At 47.5% G+C, this 25159-nt stretch overlaps 1 protein-coding gene across 1 annotated transcript in view; it reads left to right on the top strand.

Moving 5' to 3' along the window:
• ZFTA (zinc finger translocation associated) overlaps window positions 1–25159 on the top strand; it is a 123613-nt gene that overhangs the window by 414 nt on the left and 98040 nt on the right. The gene's annotated exons all lie outside the window — the stretch shown is intronic.

Here is a 25159-nt window from a genome sequence, read left to right as displayed (position 1 = left end):
ACGTAATTACAGGATGCGCGCTCTAGCGGCGCTCGCTGGCTGTGTGCGGTATTGCAGGATGTGTAGTGGATCGTAGAATGCAGAATGCTTGCAGCTGCGGGATGCTTCCGCCATTGCAGCTTCTCACCACATGTGGCGCTGTAGCGTGGTGGCGGGACTACAAGTCATATGCTGACTGGCAGCCAGCCGGGGAGTTCAGGACTTGTATTTCCTCAGCGGAACCAAAGCGCTGCTTCCGTTCTGTACTCCCAGCATGGAGTGCCAACCCTCTGATCTGAATATCCTGCTCATTGCCTCCTATTGGGAATCTCGTATTGTCATGATTTACATACCCTTGACTTCATGAATGACAGCAATGTATCTGATGGGATGTAGGTCTAACAATGTATCCTGTAAAGTATTACAGTGCCTATGGCCATGACATTTCCCAGTTTAACCGGCATCCAACCATTGCCATAAATCATCTAAGGCAAAAATCAGCTGAGCTGTAAAAATAATTTTTTCCTAAAGAACCGGACATTGGTTGATCTGTGAAAATAATTGGTTATATCCTAATGGAAAATAATTCATAGGATGTTTAGGGATTAAAGAGTCCCTGTCAGGTGTCTAAAAAAGTTAAAGCAGAACTAAAGTCCTGGATTTAAAGTGATCAAGTCTTGTTTTTTTTTTTTTTAACCACTTAAGCCACTTTTGCGATTCAGCACTGCGTGACTTTAACAGACAATTGCGCGGTCGTGCGACGCTGTACCCAAATGAAATTGACTTCCTTTTTTTCCTACAAACAGAGCTTTCTTTTGGTGGTATTTGATCACCTGTGTGATTTTTTGATCATGCGCTATAAACAAAAAAAGACAATTTTGCAAAAATCTTTTTCACATTTTTTTATATGAAATCCCCCCCCCCCCCCAAAAAATGTAAAAATCAAAATCTTTTAACATTTTAGGCCAATTTGTTTTCTGCTACATATGTTTGGTAAAAAAATCGCAATAAGCGTATTTTGATTGGTTTGCGCAAAAGTTATTGCGTTTACTAACTAAGGGAAAGATTTTTGTCATTTTTATTGTTTTTTTTTAACGAGTAATGGCGGCGATCTGCATTTTTTTTTTTTTTGCGGGACTGCGACATTGCGGCGGACAGATCGGACCCCTGACTGACATTTTTGGGGGTAGCAGTGACATTACTACAGTAATCCGTGCTATACATATGCACTGTTACTGTAAAAATGACACGGTCAGGGAAGGGGTTAACTTTATTGGAGAAGGAGGGGTTAGGTGTGTCCCTAGGGGCGTGCTTCTAACTGTAAAGGGGTGTGGCTAGTGATGTAACCACAGAGACATACGATCCTACATAGCAGGATCGTATGATCTCTGTTCTTACATCAGGGAGAATGACAGGCGGCTTTGATTACATTAGCCGCCTGCCTTTCTCCCTCTCCACCGGGAGATCGCAAATGACCGGCGGACATCAGGTCCGCCGGTCACACGCGCGGACATGTTAGGGAACGAGCGGGGGCGGGAGCGTGCCTCTGGCGGCGCCCACTCGCCCCCTGGAGGCTCTCAGGCTAGCGAAGTAGTACTAAGTCACTAACTAATTTTGAGGGAAAAGTCATGGAGGGGGGCATGGGCAGGGGGGAATATTACTAGCTCGGTTTTAGAGAGATTTAGTTTGAGGAAGTGGTGCGACATCCATGTTGATATGTCAGTAAGTAAGTTAGCAATGCGAGAGGAGACTGAAGGAGTGAGGTGAGGAGTAGACAAATATATTTGAGTAGTCCAAATCCTCCTCTTCTCGGGTCCCTGGCTGAAGCTCCTGGCCCCTCCCTCCTGTTGAGTGCCCCCACAGCAAGCAGATTGTCTGTGTGTCCATTCAGACATGGAGCAGTGGCTCTTCTGCCCCGCCCCTTCTTTCTTCTCATTGGCTCACTGACCTTGACAGCAGCTGGAACCAATAGTGCCCACCATACAGCCAATGGGATCCCAGCCACTCAGCAGGGAGAGTCCCAGACAGCCAAGTCTTTCATGCAACATCGCTGGATTGAGATGGAGCTCAGGTAAGTATTAGGGGGAGCTGGACACAGAAGGTCTTTATCTTAATGCATAGGATGCATTAACTTTCTGCCTTTAGAACCACTTTAACCACTTACTGACTGCTGTAGGTATCCATACGTCCTGTCAGCAAGTGGGTCTACCGATCATGGCTACAACCATGATCTTAGTGTCATTCTATACAGCCGGTGATCTTCTGGTTTGCACTTCTGAGAAGTGCTGCCTCCGGCTGCAGGGGTTTCTGGCTCCCCTGTTCTCTCGGGATGCTCCGGTCCGCAGTAAACATCTGGCATTGGTGAACACAGAGGTGATGGAGGGTCGTCCCTTCCCCCATCTCTTCTGTGTTGAAGTAAGTCAGAAGTGATGAGGATTTACTTCCAAACTCAGCGGGGAAGCTAGCGCGTGTGTTAGACGGCTCCGATTGCCACCTGACACTCTCGATCTCTCCCCCCTGAGAGAAAAGGACGGGCGGCTGATGTAAACACAGCCGTCAATCCTTCTTCCTGCAATGATCATAGAGACAATGCGATCCTGCTATATAGGATCGCATGTCTCTGTGATCATTTCACAAGCCCAACCCCCCCACAGTTAGAATCACTCCTCTAGGCCTGCATTTAACCCCTTGATCACCAACAGGGTTAACCCCTTCCCTGCCAGTGTCATTATTACAGTAACAGTGCATATTTTTTGCACTGATTACTGTAGTAATGTCACTGGTACCCCCAAAAATGTCAGGGGTCCGATTTGTCCTCCGCAATGTCGCAGTCCCGCAAAAATCGCAGATCGCCGCCATTACTAGTAAAATAAAAAAAAAACAATAAAAATGACAAATATTTCCCGTAGTTAGTAAATGTGATCACTTTTGCGCAAACCAATCAAAATACACTTATTGTGATATTATTATTTTTTTTTTTACTAAAATAATTTAGATTTTTTTTTTTTTTTTTCGGGAATGCTATATGGCAGAATGTGAAAAAGATTGTTTTTTTTTTTTTCAAAATTATCGCTCTTTTTTTGTTTATAGCCCAAAAAATAAAAATCGCACAGGTGATCAAATACCACCAAAAGAAAGCTCTATTTGTGTGAAAAAAAGGACATCAATTTTATTTGGGTACAGCGTTGCACAACTGCGCAATTGTCCGTTAAAATAACGCAGTGCCGAATCGCAAAATAGGGCCTGGTCATTAAGGGGTAAAATCCTCCGGTCTGAAAGTGGTTAAATAACCACTATTTGTACATTTTAGATTGCACCTTTTTGCAAAATGGTGAAAATCAAAAAAACGCAAAAATGGAAATATCCAAATTTAACAAAAAAAATCTAGAGGTTTTCATTGTTCCCTTACAGCTTTCATAGTTGTAAGACCCCCCCCCCAACCATATATTTTCTTAAAGCACATGACCTGGAGAATAAAGAGGTGCTACTGATTTTAATACCCTGCGATATTTGCACAAATTATTATCAAAACAATATATTCACTAAATATTCTCTAAATTCATTTTATTCATTTTAGTAGTTATAAACAGAGAAAATTTCACAAAATTCCTGCTAAACCCCTACTAAATATAAAAGCTTAACCTGTACTGAGTTAATAAATAACAAATATTTGTCATTTTTAATTTACACCTTTTTGCAAAATGGTGAAAATTGAACAAATGTAAATAACCACATTTCTCTAAAAATCTGAAGCTTTTACATTGTTCCCTAAGTCCGCGTTCACACTAAGGCGACCTGTGAGGCGACTCCTCCCGAGTCGGATCGCCCTTATGTGAACGGGGCCTTACAGCTTTCGGAGTTTGATAAAGACCCTCTCCCCCTTACCCCCTAAACCATATATTTTCTGAAAGCATAGGACCAGTAGAATAAAAGGAAGGCGCTACTGACTTTTAAGGCCCCCACAATATTTGCACAAATGTTTACCAAATCAACATTTTTGCTAAAAATACTTTAATCATAAAATCATTAATAGTGGATTTATACATGGCAAAATGTACAAAATTCCTACTAAATATAAAAGTAAAAACTGTTTTGAATTAATAAATAACAAATATTTGTGCGTTTTTAAATTGCACCTTTTTTGTGAAATGGTGAAAACTGTACGCAAAACTGTAAATAAAAATCATTTAGGCCCCGTTCACACTGGGGCGATCCGACTTCCCGGGGCGACCTCACAGGTCGCGTCGCGCTGCTCGCACCGCGACCTCGGAGCGGCTGGCACGGACTTCATAACATTGAAGTCAATGCAGGTCGCTCCGGGTCGCCCCAAAGAAGCTCCGGACCCTTTTTCTAAGTCGGAGCGACTTGTGTCGCTCCTATTAGAAAAGGTCCACAGCTTCTCTATGCCAGGCGACCTGTCAGGCGACCAGGTCGCCTGACAGGTCGCCCCAGTTTGAACGGGGGCTTCCTCTAAAAATCTAGAGGTTACCATTTTTTACTTACAGCTTTAGAATTTGAAAAGTCCCCTCAGGCTTGGTTCACACTGGTGCAATGCTGAAAACCCTGCGAATCCAGTGTGGGTTCCTGAATCGCACCTGAATCGCCAGCTTTTCACACTGCCTTCTGTGAACTGCTGCCTCTGTCAATAGAAAGTTAATGACACCCCCAGATCAGTTTGCAGAATTTGAACAGGAGTCGAATTGCATGAGTGTGAACACCCATGCGATCCAATTCTGGTGTGGACAAAAAAATAGGGTCCTGCATGAGTTTGGTCCGAATGCGATGCTAATTGCATGCGATGTCTGGCATTGCACCAGTGTGAACTGACCCTCAAACCAGACATTTTCTGAAAGCACGTGACCTGTAGAATAAAGTGCTACTGATTTTTGGGTCCCACAATAATTGCGCAAATGTTCATCATATCGCTATTTTCATTAAAAATAAACTAAAATCAATAATAGTGCACATAAACACAGCGTAATTTGCAAAATTCCTGCTAAATTACTACTAAAGCATCGTTCATACGGGGCATACTAAAGTGTATGCCCATGGAGGGCCATGTTTACCTGCACAGGGATGCACAGGTAGTCCAATTTATGTCAATTGGAATGCAATGGCTGCACAGGCATAGCTGCTGTTCCCAATCTGACATCTGTGTGGGTGCACGACCCCCAAACGCAGACAGTGTGAGCTCAGGGACTTGCACGCAGACCTACATGGATGTCATACTGTAAGCAACGGCTCTCTTCGTGGACTTGCTACATCCCAAATGATGTCAATGGGACTGCCTGCACAGAGATGCATGGAACACCTGTGCATCCCTGTAAAGGTATGCTGTGTATGCCCGGTGTGAACAAGGCCTTATGCCCCTTTCACACAAGCAGACTGATCGGGTCTGCCTGTCCATTTTTAAAGCGGGCCCAATCGGACCACCCATTGTTTTCTATGGAGAGGCTGATGTAAGTGGACATGTGTCCCTTTACACCGCCTGCACCTGATCCGGTCCACTAAAAACAGACAAATGGGGATCCCATTCCCCATCCATCTAGCAGATCGAATCGACTGAAAACAGAAAGGCGGTCCGTTTTCATCCGACCACCCCATAGAGGACATTGGGCTGTGTCCGTGTCTGTTCTGCATGAGTGGACGTTGACTTGTCATTCACCTGCTCAGCAGGGATCAGCAGAAAGATCTGCTTGACAGACCGCTCCATGTTTGTTTTTTATTTTTTTTACTTTTTTAATTTTTTTTACAAATATACATATACAGTGGATACGGAAAGTATTCAGACCCCCTTAAATTTTTCACGCTTTGTTATATTGCAGCCATTTGCTAAAATCATTTAGGTTCATTCTTCTTCCTCATGAATGTACACACAGCTCCCCATATTGACGGAAAAACACAGAATTGTTGACATTGTTGCAGATTTATTAAAAAAGAAAAACTGAGATATCACATGGTCTTAAGTATTCAGACCCTTTGCTGTGACACTCATATATTTAACTCTGGTGCTTTCCATTTCTTCTGATTATCCTTGAGATGGTTCTACACCTTCATTTGAGTCCAGCTGTGTTTGATTATACTGATTGGACTTGATTAGGAAAGCCACACACCTGTCTATATAAGACCTTCCAGATCACAATGCATGTCAGAGCAAATGAGAATCATGAGGTCAAAGGAACTGCCTGAAGAGCTCAGAGACAGAATTGTGGCAAGGCACAGATCTGGCTAAGGTTACAAAAAGATTTCTGCTGCACTTAAGGTTCCTAAGAGCACAGTGGCCTCCATAATCCTCAAATGGAAGACGTTTGGGACGACCAGAACCCTTCCTAGAGCTGGCCCTCCGGCCAAACTGAGCTATCGGGGGAGAAGAGCCTTGGTGAGAGAGGTAAAGAAAAAACCAAAGATCACTGTGGCTGAGCTCCAGAGATGCAGTCAGGAGATGGGAGAAAGTTGTAGAAAGTCAACCATCACTGCAGCCCTCCACCAGTCGGGGCTTTATGGCAGAATGGCCCGACGGAAGCCTCTCCTCAGTGTAAGACACATGAAAGCCCGCATGGAGTTTGCTAAAAAAACAGATGAAGGACTCCAAGATGGTGAGAAATAAGATTCTCTGGTCTGATGAGACCAAAATAGAACTTTTTGGCCTTAATTCTAAGCGGTATGTGTGGAGAAAACCAGGCACTGCTCATCACCTGTCCAATACAGTCCCAACAGTGAAGCAAGGTGGTGGCAGCATCATGCTGTGGGGGTGTTTTTCAGCTGCAGGGACAGGACGACTGGTTGTAATCGAGGGAAAGATGAATGCGGCCAAGTACAGGGATCTCCTGGACAAAAACCTTCTCCGGAGTGCTCTGGACCTCAGACTGGGCCGAAGGTTTACCTTCCAACAAGAAAATGACCCTAAGCACACAGCTAAAATAACGAAGGAGTGGCTTCACAACAACTCCGTGACTGTTCTTGAATGGCCCAGCCAGAGCCCTGACTTAAACCCAATTGAGCATCTCTGGAGAGACCTAAAAATGGCTGTCCACCAACGTTTACCATCCAACCTGACAGAACTGGAGAGGATCTGTAAGGAGGAATGGCAGAGGATCCCCAAATCCAGGTGTGAAAGACTTGTTGCATCTTTCCCAAAAAGACTCCTGGCTGTATTAGATCAAAAGGGGGCTTCTACTAAATACTGAGCAAAGGGTCTGAATACTTAGGACCATGTGATATTTCAGTTTTTCTTTTTTAATAAATCTGCAACAATGTCAACAATTCTGTGTTTTTCTGTCAGTATGGGGTGCTATGTGTACATTCATGAGGAAGAAGAATGAACTTAAATGATTTTAGCAAATGGCTGCAATATAACAAAGAGTGAAAAATTTAAGGGGGTCTGAATACTTTCCGTACCCACTGTATATTGGGGGCGGGGGTCTTTGGTGAGATATCAGGCCCAAACAGACCCCCCATATCTCTCTTTTTTTTTTGAGACAGAGAAAGGGACTTAAAGTCCTTTTCTCTGCAGCACTTTACATGATGATTAAGAACTGTATAGAGACTCCTTATCCAATCATAAACGGACAGTCTGACATAGTAAACTCGGTTTACCATGATCAGCTGTCAGTAGCAATGGCTGTCGGATCAGCTGTTGGGAGCAATGGCTGCCTCTGTCCCCTGTTCTACAGGGAGGGGGCTGGTAAATACATGTTTACCAAGCCCTCCCAATTCCCAGCTTCTCCCCCGCCCCCCACTAAGCCTGACAGCTCGCTGGAGTGCTGGTCAGCAGCTGCAGGCGGCGGGAGGGATGCCATGCCAGAGGGATGGATAGATTGGGGGTGCAGTGGGCCAGGTCAGGGGGGGATCAGCCTGGCAGGGGGACAGACTGTGTTCCCCTCTAAGTACCTGAAGCCAGCAGGAGAGGAGGGATGCCGGCTCCTAGAGGTAGCTGCAGGGATTGGGTTTTGCAGGGGGTGGATCGGGTGTGGGGGGAGAGTCAGCGCTGGGGGTGAAGAAGGGGATTGAAGGGGATAGGAAAGGAGAGCGGGGGGAGTAGTCTTAGGTGACGGGGAGCGGGCTGGAGGTGGAGAGGCTGAGGACAGAGAAGCGGCAGCATTGGGGGGGGAGTTCATTTCCAGTTAATCACTCTGATCACTACAGATGTGGGTCAGATTTTCATTTTTAATTACTATTACTATTCCCTCCTTTGGTCCTCCATTCTGTCCCGAAGAAGCTGCTTGTGAAACGCATTTGCAAAGGAGGATATCTCACCACTGGAAATATTATGGGCCAGTTACTTGGTGATTAGCTAGTAGCTCTTTTTCTCGAACAAGGAGTCCTGTATAAGATGTGGATTCTTTTAGGATTGGTGGCTTTTAATCAGTATATGTAAATGTCAAATGGCTCCATTCACGAAGCAGTATCTACCGCTTTAGGATCAGCTGTAAAATGTCTCACTATTACATAAACGTAACCACTATTTATTGAAGTGAGGCGGTATTTTAGTAGTGAACACTTACTGTGTTTTAATGTCAGCAGCCGCTGGTGTCCTTACAGTAACAACCAGTAAATAGCTGGTTATTAAGGAGCCAGCACCCGAAGAGTCCTTAACAACTATGACTCCTCTGCTGTCAGCGGGATTCCCCACTGATAGCAGAATGTAAGCAAATAAAAGCCAGAATTAAAAAAAAAAAAAAAAAAAAAAAAAGCAGCATTGGATCCTTCCCCAATCAGGTCTAGTATGGACTTTGAGGGTTACCCCATGCCAAAATTGAAAAAAAAGAATGGTGTGGGTCCCCTCAAAATCTATACCGACCCTTATCTGGGCATTCAGCCTGGCAGACCAGGAAAGGGGTGGACAAGCTAATGCCCATCCAGCCCACCCCCCAAACCATTTCAAACCACATGCCCCTAAAGTTGGTGAGGACAAGGGCCTCTTACCCCTCAAACCCTAGACCGGGGGTTGTGGGAGTGCGGTTTTTGACTTGTCAGAATGTGGAAGCCCCCTTCAACAAGGAGCCCCCAGATTGCGGCCACTCTCCCGCATAGTACCCCTACTCATTCACCAAAAAGTGGGCAAAATAAATAAAAACAAAGAGACCATTATTGACAAGTCCTTTTTAACCCGTTGTTAAGGACACTGGCGGCTGTTGACTCCTAATTAACCACTTCTGGACCGTAAGATTTCTCTGTCGCTCATTGACAGACGCAGTTCTCATATTTTGATATCAGTAGGGTAATGCTGCCCCCTACAGAAGTAGGACACTAGGCAGAAAAAAGTTATGGCTACACCTATGGGCAGTCCCAGGGGGTATACCCTTTCTCTTCCTGCTATATGATGTCAGTTATGTATCAAAGCAATGTCAGAGAAATCATACCAACCCAACTCAAAAATAGAGGGGCGGGTACTGCGTCTGTCAAAAGAGCTTAAGGATTTTACGGTAAGTCAAAAATCCATTTATTGTGTATTGACAGACGCAGTTCTCATATGTTGATATCAGTAGGGACGTCCCAAAGCAGTGCCATAATTGAGGGGTGGGACAGCATAAAAAACAGTCCACAAGGCTAAAACATAGCCACCCAGGAAACATAGGACTCATCGGAAAAAAAAGATGAGACCCACCTGAAAACAAACAGAACCCCCAAGGTAGACCAAGGGCTCCCTCAAACAGCAGCTTTCAAAACTTTGCGGCCAAAAGAGGCATCCGCAGATGCCAGCACATCAACCTTATAAAACTTTGTAAAGGTATGAACAGACAACCAGGTAGCCACCTTGCAAACCTGAAGTACAGATGCCTGATGGTGAAAAGCCAGGAAGCACTAAGTGCCCGAGTAGAGTGCGCCTTAACAGGGAAAGGAGGAACCTGACCCATAATTGAAAAAGCCGACACCACCGTCTGCTTGATCCATCTTGAAATATTCGCAGCAGACGCAGGCAACCCTTTTCTAGGTCCATCCGTGATCACAAAGAGCGAATCTGACTTACAAAAAGAGTCAGTAGTTGCCAGGTACACCCTGATTGCCTGAACCTCCAGTGTGCAGTGCAAATTCCTTAGGATGGTTTGGCTTAGGACACAAGGAAGGCAACACAATATCTTCATTCAAGTGAAAACTGGAAACAACCTTCGGAAGGAAGGACGGATCCAGACAAAGAACCACTTTATCCCTATGAACCACCAGATAGGGGGAACGACAGGACAACTCAGCCAGTTCTGACACCCTGCGTGCAGAAGTAAAAGCCGCCAAGAAGGCCACCTTCTGGGATAAGGTAAGCAGGGGAATCTCTGTAATATTTGAAAAGTGAGGTTTCTGGAGAACCAACAGACCCAAATTAAGGTCCCAGGGTGGCAATGGAGGGTGCACCGGAGGTACCAGGTGCCGCACCCCCTGGATGAAATTACGCACCAGGGAATAAGTATCCAGTGGCCTCTGGAAGATAATCGCCAAGGCCGAGGCCTGACCCTTGATAGCACTCAAAGCCAGCTTCAGCAACAATTCTTTTTTCAGATCCTCAGAGAGTTCTTTGCCATGAGGTGCCATATTGAACTTCCAGTGACCAGTATGAGAGAGTGAGAGCGATAACACCAAATTTAACACACCTGGGACCTTGTAACACTAACGACGGGTAATTGGGCCCAATTTGGACATTTTGACTTAAGGGTATACTCACTTTTTTGTTGCCAGCGGTTTAGACATTAATGGCTGTGTGTGTAATTTTGAGGGGACAGCAAATTTACACTGGTATACAAGCAGTACACTCGCTACTTTACATTGTAGCAAAGTGTAATTTCTCTTACGTCCTCCGACAGTCGCCGCCTCTTCATATTCGTCACATATGGGGTATTAGACTTTGCTCCGAAGGAGTAGCTAGGCAACAGAATATGTTAACATTAAAGCTTTTAACATATCCCACCCTCAAGGGGTGGTCCCCTCAGTCAATACCCTCCTACTTCCTGCAACCATATCTCAGTTTCAATGTCTAGCTTGTCAGGAGTGGCTGGCTCTCTCTGTGCTGGGGCTTTGTGCCCCAGACTCTTTCTTCTTCTTTGATTTTGATTTTTTGTTTGAGTTTTCTCTCTACCTTTACTTAGCTGTTCTTTTTGTCAGCATTAGTTAGTTCTTCTGATGAAGAGGATCATGCGGGCTGGGTCTCGGGCTGATCCCCCTGGTCGCAGGTCGTGGGTCAGTGGCTTCCCAGCCTGCCATCGAGCGTTCAGCCAGGTAACGCTCCTGGCACAGTGAACGACCCATCCCTGTTCGGTGCAGGGATGATTGGTGAGGTGGCTACCTCACTGGACGCTGTGCGGTTTCTTAACCCCCATTCTGTGCGTCTTGTATGCGACTCTCCCTGCCTCATGTGCAGCGGCTTGTTCGCCTGTGCGGGTCCCCCACGCCATTGTGAGGTAAGTGTATCTATGTGGGGACCTGTCTGTCTGGGGGGGTGTCAGTCTGGGACTGTGTAACCTGCCTCTGTTCTCACTGTTTGTCTCCCTATCACTCGGCTGCATGCTGTGGGCTGCAAGGGGGGGGGAGCTGTGTGACACTGTGTGTGTCAGCCTTGTCAGTGTGAGAAGCTGTGTGCTGTGGGGCATGTTTTGTGGCATGTTTGGGCACTATACAGCGATCGCTGCGGCGATCTACCATGTTTTTTTATATATGGATAACATGTGTGCATTACTGTACTGTGGAGCGGCGGTTTCGGCGCCAAACGGCGCCATTTTGCCTACACTCGCTCCGGCCGCATGTTCTACATGCATGGCAGCCATTTTCTTGTAGCCTCCCATAGGCTTTAATAGAGCGCCCTGGCCGCATCACTTCCTCTTCTCCCGGATACACCGATCGAGGCAGCAGCAGCGGCGAGGGTCTCCTCAGGTTATATCCTTCTTATCCATTGCCTGTGTCAGTTTTATTGTCCCTGTGGGGGTCTCATTGTGCTTGTGTGTGGTGCGGTGGGCTGCGCTCGCCGCGCTTGTTAAAGGGGCAGTTAACCCTTTATTATCCGGCATTTGATATTGGGGCAATGGATTCTCAGGAGGGCAAATTTCCTACCGCCTTGGTGGAAAGCCAGGGGACCGCTGTTTCCCCCCCAGGGGGGGATTTAGCCACTATTGTGGCTGGCCTTGCTGCTCAGGTGCAGATGCTGGTGGCTGCTCAATCTGCTAAGAGACCCAGAGTTTCTCTTTCCTCTGATTCTGAGGGTGAAGGTGATGGGGCTGTTATGGCGGGGGCCTTCTTATCGGGGTCCCGCTCCTCCCTGGATCTAGTGGGGTCCGAGGTGGAGGCTGAAGTTGAAGGGGTTGATAATTCTCCCCCTGGCTCGCCTGAAGAGCTTGCAATCATGGATGAATTGATTGCTTCCATAAAACAAACGCTGCGTTTGCAGGATGAAGTGTGTCCCCCCGCTGCCTTGGCGGCTTATGGGACGCAGAGAAAATGCAGGACGCCGCAGGTTTTTCCCTGCAATGATGATTTTCAGCGCGCTGTTAAGGAACAATGGCGCAATCTGCGCAAACCTTTTGCTGTACCAAGTAGGTTCAAGCTGCGTTATCCTTTCTCGCCTTCCACTGATGAACGGTGGTGTGTGCCACCCCCAGTGGATCACGCAATTGCGGTTTTAAACAAATCCACTGCGATTCCTGCAGAGGATTCCCCAGTGTTCCGTGATGCCACGGATAGGAGATTGGAGTTTCTTGCCCGTCATACTTATTCTGTTACGGGTTCTATGCTTAAGGCTCTGTTTGCCTCTCTCATGGCGGCCCAGGCTGTCGCAAGTTGGACGCAGGTGCTTAGGCGCGTCCTAGTGGCCGATTCGGCCTCGCCGGCGACCCTGGATATGGTGGATCAAATCCACCAGGGTGTCATGTATCTGTGTGATGCGGACTTGGACTTAGTCCAGTTGGCTGCACGTGTGCACAGCGTTGCGGTGTTGTCTCGCCGCCTGGTTTGGTTGAAATGTTGGTCGGTGGACCAATCTTCACGTAAGACCTTAGCCAATCTGCCTTATGATGGGTCTCGCCTTTTTGGGGAGTCCTTGGATGTGTTGATTAAGGGGATCACCGGAGGTAAGAGCACTCTCTTGCCCCATTTCCCCAAGGCTAAGGGGGCTTCTGGGAAGAAGCATGCTAATTTTCGGCCCCCTCAGGGGTCCTTTCGTGCCTTTCGGTCGCACTACAAGGGCAAACCGTTCAAAGGTCAAGGCTCTCAGAAGAAGCCCTGGTCTGGGAAACAGAAGTCCGGTCAATCCGGATCCGCAGCCCATAACAGTGCGGCCTGAAGGGGCGCCCTCACCCAGTTTTGGGGTGGGGGGACGCTTGCTCGGTTTTCTTCAACCCTGGTTGGCCCGCGTGCGGGACAGGTGGGTTCAGGAGATCGTTCGATCTGGTTACAAGATCGAGTTTCTCTCTCGGCCGGAGAGCAGATTTTTTCCCTCAAATCTTCAACTGTCTCCAGAGCGTTTACGGGACCTGCACCTGGCGGTGCGGGACCTGAGGGCTCAGGGAGTGGTGGTTCCGGTGCCTCATCGGGACAGATTTCGGGGGTTTTATTCCAATCTGTTCACCGTGCCCAGGAAGGAGGGCAAGGTTCGTCCAATTCTGGACTTGAAGGCTCTGAACCGCTCTGTGCGGGTTCGCAAGTTCCGCATGGAATCCCTGCGGTCGGTGGTGGCTGCCCTGGTTCCGGGGGAATTCATGGCCTCCATTGATTTGAAGGATGCGTATCTTCACATCCCCATTTTCGAGGGTCACCAGAGGTACCTTCGATTCGCCATTGCGGAGGATCACTACCAGTTCGTGGCGTTGCCTTTTGGTCTCGCCTCGGCTCCGCGGGTTTTCACCAAGGTGCTTGCACCGGTTCTGGCATTATTGAGGGCCCAGGGCATTTCTGTCCTGGGGTATCTGGACGACATTCTGGTTCGGTCTGCGACCAGCCAGGGTCTGGAGAAGGACCTGTCTGTCACGATGCAAACTCTGCAGGAGTTTGGTTGGACGATAAATTTTCCAAAGTCGACACTGAGTCCGTCGGTTCGTCTTCCCTACCTGGGAATGATCCTGGACTCGGTGCAGGCGAAGGTCTTCCTGCCGGAAGACAAACTCAGAACTCTTCAGGAGGAAGTCAGGTCCCTCAGGGACGTTCCGCACTCGTCTCTGCGGACGTGCATGAGATGTCTGGGATTGATGGTCTCGGCCTTCGAGGCGATTCCCTTCGCCCAGTTTCACACGCGGGGTCTCCAAGCGGATATCCTGTCCATGTGGGACGGGCGGCCTCAATCTCTGGATCTTCAAATCTCGTTGAGTCATCGCACCAGAAGAGACCTTCTCTGGTGGCTCCAGTCCCCGATGGTGTCCGGGGGCAAGTCGTTTCGTCCTATCTCGTGGACGGTAATCACCACGGATGCCAGCCTGTCGGGCTGGGGTGGTGTTCTGGGCGTTCTGTCCGCCCAGGGAACTTGGTCGGAGGGGGAGTCCTCCCTTCCGATCAACATTCTGGAATTGCGTGCGATAAATCTCTGTCTTCATCGCTGGACGGACCGGCTGCAGGGCTGCCCGGTTCGGGTGCAGACGGACAATGCCACGGCGGTGGCCTACATCAACCACCAAGGGGGCACCAGGAGTGCCCGAGCGGCTCGAGAAGTGGCCGACATTCTGTCTTGGGCCGAGACTCATGTCCCGGCGATAACGGCGGTGCACATTCCGGGGGTGGAGAACTGGCAGGCGGACTATCTGAGTCGCCAGACCCTGGATCAGGGGGAATGGTCTCTCCACCTGGCTGTCTTCCAGATGTTGTGCGCGAAGTGGGGTCTTCCGGATGTGGACCTGTTCGCGTCTCGTCTCAACAACAAGGTGAGAAGGTTCGTGGCAAGGACGCGCGACCCTCGGGCAGACGCGTCGGATGCGTTAGTGGCCCCGTGGCATCAGTACAAGCTGATGTACGCGTTTCCACCGATTAGTTGCTGTCCAGGTTCCTTCGCAGGTTACACTCGGAACGCAGCACGGTGATTCTTGTGGCACCGGACTGGCCTCGCCGGTCCTGGTACGCAGACCTCGTGAATCTGGCGGTCGACGCCCCGTGGCGTCTGCCTCTTCGAGACGATCTCCTGTCTCAAGGGCCGATATACCATCCTGCTTTACAGTCGCTGGCTTTGACGGCCTGGCTGTTGAGACCGAGGTCCTGAAGGAGAAGGGTCTCTCCCCAGAGGTCGTTCATACCTTGATCAACGCGAGGAAGTCTTCCTCGGGGAAGGTTTATTACCGTACTTGGAAGGCCTATTTTGCCTGGTGTGAGTCCAGGGGGTTTTCACCCCGCACGTACTCAGTTTCCCGAGTGCTGTCCTTCCTTCAAACAGGTGTCGATCAGCGTTTAGCGCTGGCTACGATAAAGGGTCAGGTGTCTGCCCTGGCCGTTCTGTTTCAACGTCCCGTGGCTTCCAACACCTTGGTTGGCACTTTTGTTCAGGGAGTGCGGCATCTGGTTCCTCCTAGGAGGGATCCTCTGCCCCCTTGGGACTTGAATCTCGTTCTATCTGTGTTACAACCTGCTCCTTTTGAACAGATCAGGGAGATCTCGTTGTCTATGTTGTCCAAAAAGGTCGCCTTTTTGGTTGCGATCACTTCGGCTCGCAGAGTGTCGGAGCTGGCGGCTTTGTCCTGCAAGTCTCCGTATCTGGTTGTTCATTTGGATAAGGTGGTCTTGCGACCTAATCCTTCTTTTCTTCCGAAGCGAGTTTCGAAATTCCATCTTAATGAAGATATTGTCTTGCCTTCGCTGTGCGCGAAGCCTAAACATCCAAAGGAGGTGAGACTACATTCTTTGGATGTTGTTCGGGCGATAAGGGTTTACCTTAAATCGACTGAGTCTTTTCGAAAGACGGACTCCTTGTTTGTTCTTCCAGAGGGTCCTCGGAAGGGCATGGTGGCGTCGGCCTCTACCATCGCCAAATGGATCAGGCAGACCATTGAACAGGCCTATGCTTTGCAGGGGAAGGTTCCCCCTGTGCCTGTGAAGGCGCACTCTACTAGATCTCTGAGTACGTCTTGGGCCTGTCATCATGGGGCTTCTGTAGCCCAGGTGTGTAAGGCGGCGACCTGGTCGACCGTGCACACTTTCACAAAATTCTACAAAGTAGATGTTCAGGCATCGGCGGATGCTTCCTTTGGCCGCAAGGTTCTTAGTGCTGCAATTCCCTAGGGTCCCTTGTTGGGGACCTCCGGCTGTTGGGATAAGTTTTTTATCCCCTGGTTATTTGTCTTTTCCTGGGTTGTTGCTCCTGTTGAGCAATTATTTTTCCTGTAGCCCAGCTGGTTTCCTTCCTTTGGTAAGGTTCCTTTCTTTGATGCGGAGACTGCGTTGCCTTTCGGCGCGGATGCGTTTCCCACCCCTCATGTTTGCACTGCTTTGGGACGTCCCCATATGTGACGAATATGAAGAGGCGGCGACTGTCGGAGGACGTAAGAGAAAACGGAATTTTTGTAAAATCTTACCTGTAAAATTCCTTTCTCTGAGTCCTCCGACAGTCGCCGCCCCCGCCCCTCTTTTGGGGTTTGGTTGTATACTCTACTGCTATTCCACTGAAACTGAGATATGGTTGCAGGAAGTAGGAGGGTATTGACTGAGGGGACCACCCCTTGAGGGTGGGATATGTTAAAAGCTTTAATGTTAACATATTCTGTTGCCTAGCTACTCCTTCGGAGCAAAGTCTAATACCCCATATGTGACGAATATGAAGAGGCGGCGACTGTCGGAGGACTCAGAGAAAGGAATTTTACAGGTAAGATTTTACAAAAATTCCGTTTTCTTCAGTGTTGTCACATGAAAAGATATAATAAAATATTTACAAACATGTGAAGGGTGTACTCACTTTTGTGAGATACTGTACATGTATGCACATCCACACATAAATGCATGTATACATTAGAGCTGCACGATTAATCATCAAAAAATCGCGATCTTGATTACCCCCACCAGTTTAAAATGGCATGTCCGTATGTATGGGCAGTTTAACCTCATATACATATAACACATTTGTTTTTTTTTTTTTTAGCAGAGACCCTAGAGAATAAAATGGCGATAATTGCAATCTTTTATGTCACACTGTATTTGCGCAGAAGTCTTTCTAACGCAGTTTTTTTGGGAAAAAATACACTTTAATGAATTTATAAAAAAAATAAAGCTAGCCCAATTTTTTGTATAATGTAAAAGATGTTACACCGAGAATTATGTGAGAGAATCATGATCTTTATTCTAAACAAAATAATTGTGATTCTCATTTTACCCCGAATCGTGCAGATCTAGTACACATACATGACTGACTAGGCACACACACACATACATGCATACATACACACATTCAAAGATGCATTCATAGATACACACATGTATATGCTTACATGCAGGGCCGCTGATAAGGGGGGACCACCAGCCCTCTTGTAGGGGGCCCGAGCACAGAGGGACGCCCACACAGAGAGGGGGATTAGTGATGGACAACAAATACAGAAATCTTCCTCCAGCACCTGAATCTGATCTGTCCCTCTCCCTGCTATCAGCTTGTATCTGTTGAGAAAGAGACAGTTGTCCCTCACTAATCCCCCTCCCTTGTGTGGTCCCCCCTCCCAGCACTTATCTCTGCTCAGGAGTTTATTTGTAAATTGTTACTTTGTTTCTCTCTCTCTGATCACTGAGCTCCAACTTGCCCAGGCTGTATATTTTTCTCATCTCATCTTCTTTTTTATTTAACATAGTTTTTTTTTTTTTTTTTTTTAGATTTAACAGGAATTATGCGAGTTATGTTATATTTGTGTCTGCTAATAGTGATTTTTGTTGTAATTTTAGCTAAATATATCTTTAATATTTTCTTGGGGGGGCCCTGCCAGGTAGTCTGTATGGGGCCCTGCGATTTCTAACAGCAGCCCTGCTTACATGTACGCATGCACATATACATACATACATATACACACAGGGACACACACACACATGCATACAGACATGCATTTATAGTAACACACATGTGCGGTGGAAAAAAAAGATCATGCACTATTTTGGGGTGGATGTGAAGTGAATTTTAAGATATGCACTGCTGGAATGGCACCACACGGACCTTGCATGTGATGTGCACAGAAATTCAATGCAATTCCTGTGAAAATCACACATAGTGTCATCATCGCACAAGTGTGAACCCAGTGTGCTTATATTGGCATGATCTATGTACATGATTGATTTGCATGATCAGTTTATATGATTGATGTTTATGATCAAGTTATATGTTCACTGCACATGATCGATTTTATATGATTGATTTTTATGAACTTTTTACTTGAAATTGTGTATGAAAAAAAAGTGTATAACTATGCCTGCATGCAGTCATTTTGTATACATAAATTTGGGAGAAGCTGTATTTCTAAATATAGAGTTTTAGAAAATGTTAAAAATTCTTTGCTTGTTAAAACAGACAACCCTTCCCTTATAGCTGTTCTCTCCCTTAATATTACACTGAGACAATGCTGCTTTTACTACGAGACAGGGGAGGAGCAGCTTCAGGTAAACATGGTCATTAAAGGCTGTAGGAGAGGGGAGTGGCGGGAGAGGTGGCGTTCATGCTCTGAAAGCTAGCTACAATGCGCTACGGAACTGAGGGGAAGTGGGGAGATGGAGATACGCACAGAGGAGAGCTGCAATGATGGCGGCACGTATTCAGACCACGATCTCATAGCAGCCATGATAAATGTGGTCAGCTCTCTGGGGAGGGAAGTCAGGACCAGGCAGGATCAACCAGGTGATGTGGGAGATAGAAAGAGGCAATTGACAAAGCAAAAGTACTATGCCACAGCTTGTACCTGAAAGTGACAGGAGTATCTTCTTTTTTTTTTTTTTGGGGGGGGGGGGGGTATAACAATCCCTTTAAAGGATTTGGGCATTTCTGAGTCTGTAATTCTTCCCTTTGCTAAAAGTGAGCAATGGCACTTCCAGGAAGATCTATTATACCTGGAAATTTTATTTTGGCTGGTTTGAAGGAGTCAATTCAGTCCCAGGTGTTACTATGTGCTTCACATTCTGGCCTTCCGGCAAACGGGTCTTGACCAGAACTTGGCTCTAAGCACCCTTTAAAGGCAGGTATCCACTTAAAGCCCTATACATATGGGCTAAATGCTGGGCGGGATCGACCGGTTCAATAGAATGGAATTAGACCCGTGTGTACTGCAGCTGGTTCGACAGAAGCCGGCCGAAGGGCATGACTGAAAATGGTCTGCCGACCAATTTCCGATCAACACTCTCACCCAGTTGCTGAGAGTGCTGACCGGAGTGTTCTGGCGGAGATGCGGTCCCTCAGTAAGAAGACAACAGAACAGCAAGGGAGATCACTGTACTAACATCGCATGGCTAGTACAGCGGCTCCAACCTGAGCTGTCAGTTGTTGTTGTTGTTTGTGTTTTTTTTTTTTCATTTAGCCTGTGGGGTTGAACGAAAAAAAAACTAGGTTGTAATATGCTTTATTCATCTTTTCTCTTTTGTCCACCGATGGACGTAGCTGCTGCTTTAAATCATAGACCTCCCACTAGGGTTGATCAGGTAGAGCAAAAGGCTTTGACACGCCCAGGGGGGGCGGGGTCCATGGGTTATTACACCTGGCCTCACCGTTGCATCTTCCGTTTTAGCTGCCTGGTCTTAGGAGTGGCCACACAGCTCCCTGCTGGGACCTTTTTGTCCTAGCTCTGTTTTAAACATCTTAAAGGAAACCTTTTTTATTTTACTTTTTGTTGCTGCTGACTCCAGTTCCTGTGAAATGCCGGCTGGGTTTCGGGCTGGCTATATGCCTTAGTTTGTGCCAGCGAGCGCTTGCAGACCGTAGCTCAGCGCTGGGTCTCCATAGCGACTATAGTCCCACGGACGGGGTCTGGCCTGCGGGTGATGAAACACCCTGCCGGGACACGCACACCTGGCATGCCAGCGTCACAGCGTGCCCCTTGGCCAACAGTGCCCTCACTGCGGTGCAGAGACAGTCTGTCAGGATGGACACCCACCCTCAGCAGCGTTGTCCGGTAAGTACAGTCCCCCTGTCTGGTTAGCGGGCCTGAGGCGGACGTGGGCTCCTCCATAGGTGAGTAGGACCCTCGGGTACCCATACCTCCTACCACCCTCCTCCACTATGAGGGGTCACCTGGGACCTTCCCCTCCTACCCTGACCTCTCCCTACCCTGGGCTCCGGACCCCTGGGACACTTTTAGTGGGGGGTCCCCTATGTTAGTCGCCTCAGGTGCTATAACGGGTAGTGGACGGTGGGAGGCCTCGGAGGGGGGTACATGGTTGCGCCTCATACCGCTATCTGGGGGGGGGGGTTAATCCGCTGGGTTGATCCCCCGCCAGGGCCCCCAGGCCTGTTACTAGGGAAAGCCTCACTAGGCCCGAGGTCACGTGCTCATCGGCGCGAAGCCGCCATTTTGCCGTGGCCTGCAGCCTTAACAGGCCTCAGCAGCCTGCTTGGGTATCCCTATCACTGTAATGCCGGTGGCCATTTTGCTGGAGCCGGAGACAAAACGGCACAGGAGCTTCTGGCTCTTGTGGGCGGGGTTGTTTCCTTCTACCTTCTCTTCTCCATGCTGCTGTTGGATCTTGCTGTGTTCTCCATGTGGTAACTACTCTAGAGGAGTTTAATTACCCTGGCCTTCACCATTCCATCTTCAGAGGGGTTTCAGGCCTTTAGGGGGCTTAGGATTATCCCCCAGAGAAGCTCTGGGTGCGTCGCGATCGCCTCTTAAAGGCACAGTGCACGCCGGTAGCGGCGGACTTACTGGGACCTGTGGTGCCTTTGTAACCTCACTTAGCCTCAGGGGCGGTAATATTTGGAGATTGGGCGCGGATTGCTCCCTCTTAGACCATTGCTCCTGTTTTCAGGAGGAGCTTCTGTTTAACCCTTTACGGTGCAGGTTCCGGTGTTTTCCTGTCTGCTCTTTACACTTTTACTGTGCAGTCCTACTGTTTGGCTATATGTCTAACATGGATTGCCCTAGTTTGTCTGCGACCCCCCGATGTATCGTTGGGGCCCGCTTCTGATGCTCATGATGTGACTTTATCGTCTGTGATGCAAGAAATGTCCAGAAAAATGGACAAAGTTATTGCGGCAGCATTTACTAAGCAACTCCCTTCGGCCCTCGCCTGTCTCCTCTCAGACATCAGATTCTGAGGCCGATGTGGTCGCCGGCGACGCAGACTCCCTTTTGGAGGATGCGTCCCCGCATTCAGACTTTGCTGACACGGAAGAGGATGTTTCCACACCCGCCTTGGCACAGGAAAAGGCGCTGGTAGATGCTTTGATATCCTCAGTGAGGAACACCCTAAAAATCATGGATGTGATTTCTATCCTTTGGATCCCTCAGGGCAAAGAAAGCGGCCGAGGTTTTCCCTTGTTCCGAAGTCTTGTCCGCCTTAGTGGAGGAACAGTGGCGGTGACCTAATCGCACGGTTGCAATTCCCAAACGTTTGGCTAGACGCTACCTGTTTGAGGAAGAGATCTTATGCAAATGGACGGTTCCCCCTCAGGTGGACCCCCAGATATGCGGTGTTCACAAGGCCGCGGTTTTACCGGTGGCAGAATCCTCATCTCTCCCTGGGCCGGTTGACAGACGTATTGAGGTCTTATCCCAACGCCTGTATACGGTAGTGAGATCTATTCTCAGGCCTGCCCTGACTACCATTTCAGTCTCTCAGACTATGTTTGAATGGGTAAAGGCTCTGAGAGAGGCACTGACGGTAACCCCGTTACCGTCATCTGCCCTGGAACTCGCTGACCAACTATCACAGACTCTGCAATTTGTATGCGATGCTAACCTGGTCGTTCTTCCGCTCGCGGCCAGAGCATCAGTGGTAAGTGTGCTCATCAGACGTGCGATCTTTCTAAAGTCCGACCAGGCTTCTAAGAAGCTTTTGGCAGATCTTCCCTTTCAGGGTGATCGCCTTTTTGGTTCCTCCTTGGATGACTTGATCAAGACGGTCACTGGGGGAAAGAGCACACTCCTTCCTCACTCGACAAAGGGTAAATCTCCCTCGTGTAAGCGAGGTCCTTCCTTTACAGCCCAGAAGCGTCTTTTTCGTGCGACCGCGTCCAATCTTGGACCTCCAAAACTCTGAACCGCTTTGTGCACATCCAGAAATTTTGCATGGAGTCTCTGCAGTCAGTGGTGGCTTTCTTGCATCAGGGGGACCTGCAGGCCTTGGTTGATATCAAGGCTGTTTAGAGCAAGGTATTAAGGGACAGGGGTCTGTCCGATTCTGTGATCCCTACCTTACTCAAGGCTAGGAAGTCCACTTCTCGGAAGATTTATCATCGTACGTGGAAATCGTACATTGCTTGGTGCGAATTGCTGAAGCTGCATCCTAGATCCTTTTGCTATCAGCAGGATCCTGACCTTTCTACAGAATGGAATTGACCAACGTTTGGCATTGAGCACTCTTAAGTGTCAGATCTCGGCCTTGACTGTGTACTTCCAATGCCCTTTGGCTACGCACTCGTAGATTCGTACGTTTCTTCAGGGGGTTAGCCACTTGGCTCCCCTTACCTCTTTGGGACCTTAATTTGTTTCTATTGGTTCTTCAGAAATCTCCTTTCGAGAACATAAGACATATTTCCTTGTTAGCCTTGTCGCAGAAAGTTGCCTTTTTGGTGGCTATCACCTTTGCCCGCAGGGTTTCTGAACTCGCTATCTTGCCGCTCTCCTTATCTGGTAATACACAGGGATAAGGTAGTTTTTATGGCCTAATCTGTCGTTTCTTCCTAAGGTGGTTTCATACTTCCATCTGAACGAAGACCTAGTGCTTCCGTCACTCTGTCCGAAAACCTTCACATCCTAAGAAAATTACCTTGCATTGCTTGGATGGGGCTCGGGCGATACGGGTGTATCTGGAGACTACCGAGTCCTTTCGTAAGTCGAACTCTGTTTGTGCGGATGGACCCCGTAAGGGTAAGGCAGTGTCTGCAGCGACCATCTCTTGATGGATCAGACAGACGGTGGTGAAGGCGTATTCTCTTAAGGGCAAGGTTCCTCCTTTCCCTGTCACGGCTAACTCTACGTGGGCGTTGAGTGCCTTTTGGGCTTTCTACCATCAGGCATCAGTGATGCAGGTTTGCAAGGTGGCCACTTGATCGTCTGTACATACGTTCACCAAGTTTTACAGAGTAGATGTGTTAGCATCCTCAAATGCATCCTTTGGCCGCAAGGTTTTGCAGGCCGCCATTTAAGGAGCAGTCTACTTTTCCTTCTCCTTTGTGGTTTTGCTACAATTGAGCCCCAGTTGTTGCTTGTTTGGCTCCATGTTATATAGTTGGCCATGTTAGCCGTGGGAATTGCATTCTTTTAAGTTTGTCCTTTCCCCACCCCTCAGTGGTTACTGCTTTTGTACGTCCCATCTGTCTATGATTTAAAGCAGCAGCTACGTCCGTCTGTGGACGAAAGAGAAAATGGGATTTTTTACTTATCGTAAAATCCATTTCTCTAGCTCCCACCCCTCTCTTCTCTGAAGAGTTGGGTTTTGGTTCTTATTCACTGCTTGCAACTAAACTGAAGATGCAATGGTGAGGCCAGGGGTAATAACCCAGGGACCCGCCCCCACTGGGCGTGTCAAAGCCTTTGGCTCTACCTGGTCACTCCTAGTGGGAGGGGCTTATTACCCATCTGTCTATGATTTTAAAGCAGCAGCTACGTCCGTCGGTGGACTCAGAGAAATGGATTTTACGGTAAGTAAAAAATCCTATTTTTTTTCAAATGCTGGCTTTACACTTCTTGTTAAAAAAAAAAAAAAAAAAAAATTGAAAACTTTTTGTTAAATGTGTCCTTTTGCTATCAGGCCCCTCTTGTATGACCCTATGCTTCCCTGGCACCTGAAGTTGGTTCTCTCTGCTCACCCTTTGAACCTATCATGGAAAAGGCAGTCTTTTTGGTAGCTATCACATCTGCCAGATGTGTTTCTGAACTGATGGCCCTTTCCTGTAAAGTGCATTTACTCATACTCCACAGCGATAAGGTTGTTTTTATGCCCAAGACTATCCATTGTTCCAAAGCTGGATTCAGTGTTTCGCTTCAAAGGTTATTGTACTGCCATCCTTGTGCCCAACTCCTAAGCATCCAAAATAATTGTCTCTATATTGTCTGGACATAGCCAAAGTCATTGGAGTATACCTTAGAGCTGCTGTTTCCATTAGAAAAATGGATTCCGTTTTTTTTTTTTTTCCCCTCAGAACCTTACAAGGCTCACCCTACTTCAAAACCCACCATTGCACGATGGATAAGGAGCTTGATTGCCTTAGCTTACGCAAAAACCTTTGTTTTGTGACGTGAGCCTTTTGGCATTATGTGCTGTGTTGCCCATCCTTCAGTTGGACTGCTTTAGAACGGTGAAAGAACCTGTGTTAGAGTACCTTGTCACTAAGAAAATAGTATTTTTTTATTTACCAGTATAGTCCATTGCTTGGCGCACAGGTCTGAGGTTAGCTAGGTGTGGTGGGTTATGTAGGAGATTTGCCTGCAGCTTTCTTTTTTTCCAGTGAATAGTCACATGAAGGTAGCTGTATATAACACAGTTGTGATGATTAAAGAGTCCGTCTCCTGTACTGTAGTCCAAGAAAGGATTTTACTGGTAGGCAAACTCCTTTAAAAAAAATCTTGTCCGTGATGGAAACCTTTTTAGAGAACCCAACTGAGAGATAGGCAGTAAAGCAAGTAAAACATTGCTCTGAATCATTCATTTGTGGGTACACGGTTCAGCTTGAGATTTTGTGCTCTGTGAGCAAGCTATTTCAACAGTTGGGAAAAGGGGTACAAGAAAACATATGGAAAGGACCCTGTGATCTCAGTATGCTAACTGCATGAAAATTCAAAATATCTGTATGCAATATTTCATTATTACAAATAATTTACTTCCAATCATAATGAAACATGATGCACAAAACCACTCTGTATTCTCTTTTAAAAGGGTAATTTATTACCCTATTGAGGTATAAACTGACCCAGAATTTTTATTTTTTTTGCCTTTTTTTCCCCCCCTCCCAGTTTAGTTGGTAAAGTGCTTATTTAGTTATAGAGGACATGTTAAAATACATTTACTTATCTGCTTGTCTGCACTGCTAGACTGGTAGCCACAGTGTCTTCTCCCTCAGTGATTAAGGGTCTTGACATCTGCCTACAAGTATGGGGCAGCCCCACAGCAGTGGTTG

This window comes from Pelophylax lessonae, assembly GCF_965119305.1.
Source record: "Pelophylax lessonae genome assembly, chromosome: 10".
NCBI lineage: Eukaryota > Metazoa > Chordata > Amphibia > Anura > Ranidae > Pelophylax > Pelophylax lessonae.
Note: the sequence above shows the minus strand (reverse complement) of the source record. Positions and strands in the feature narration are given on the sequence as shown.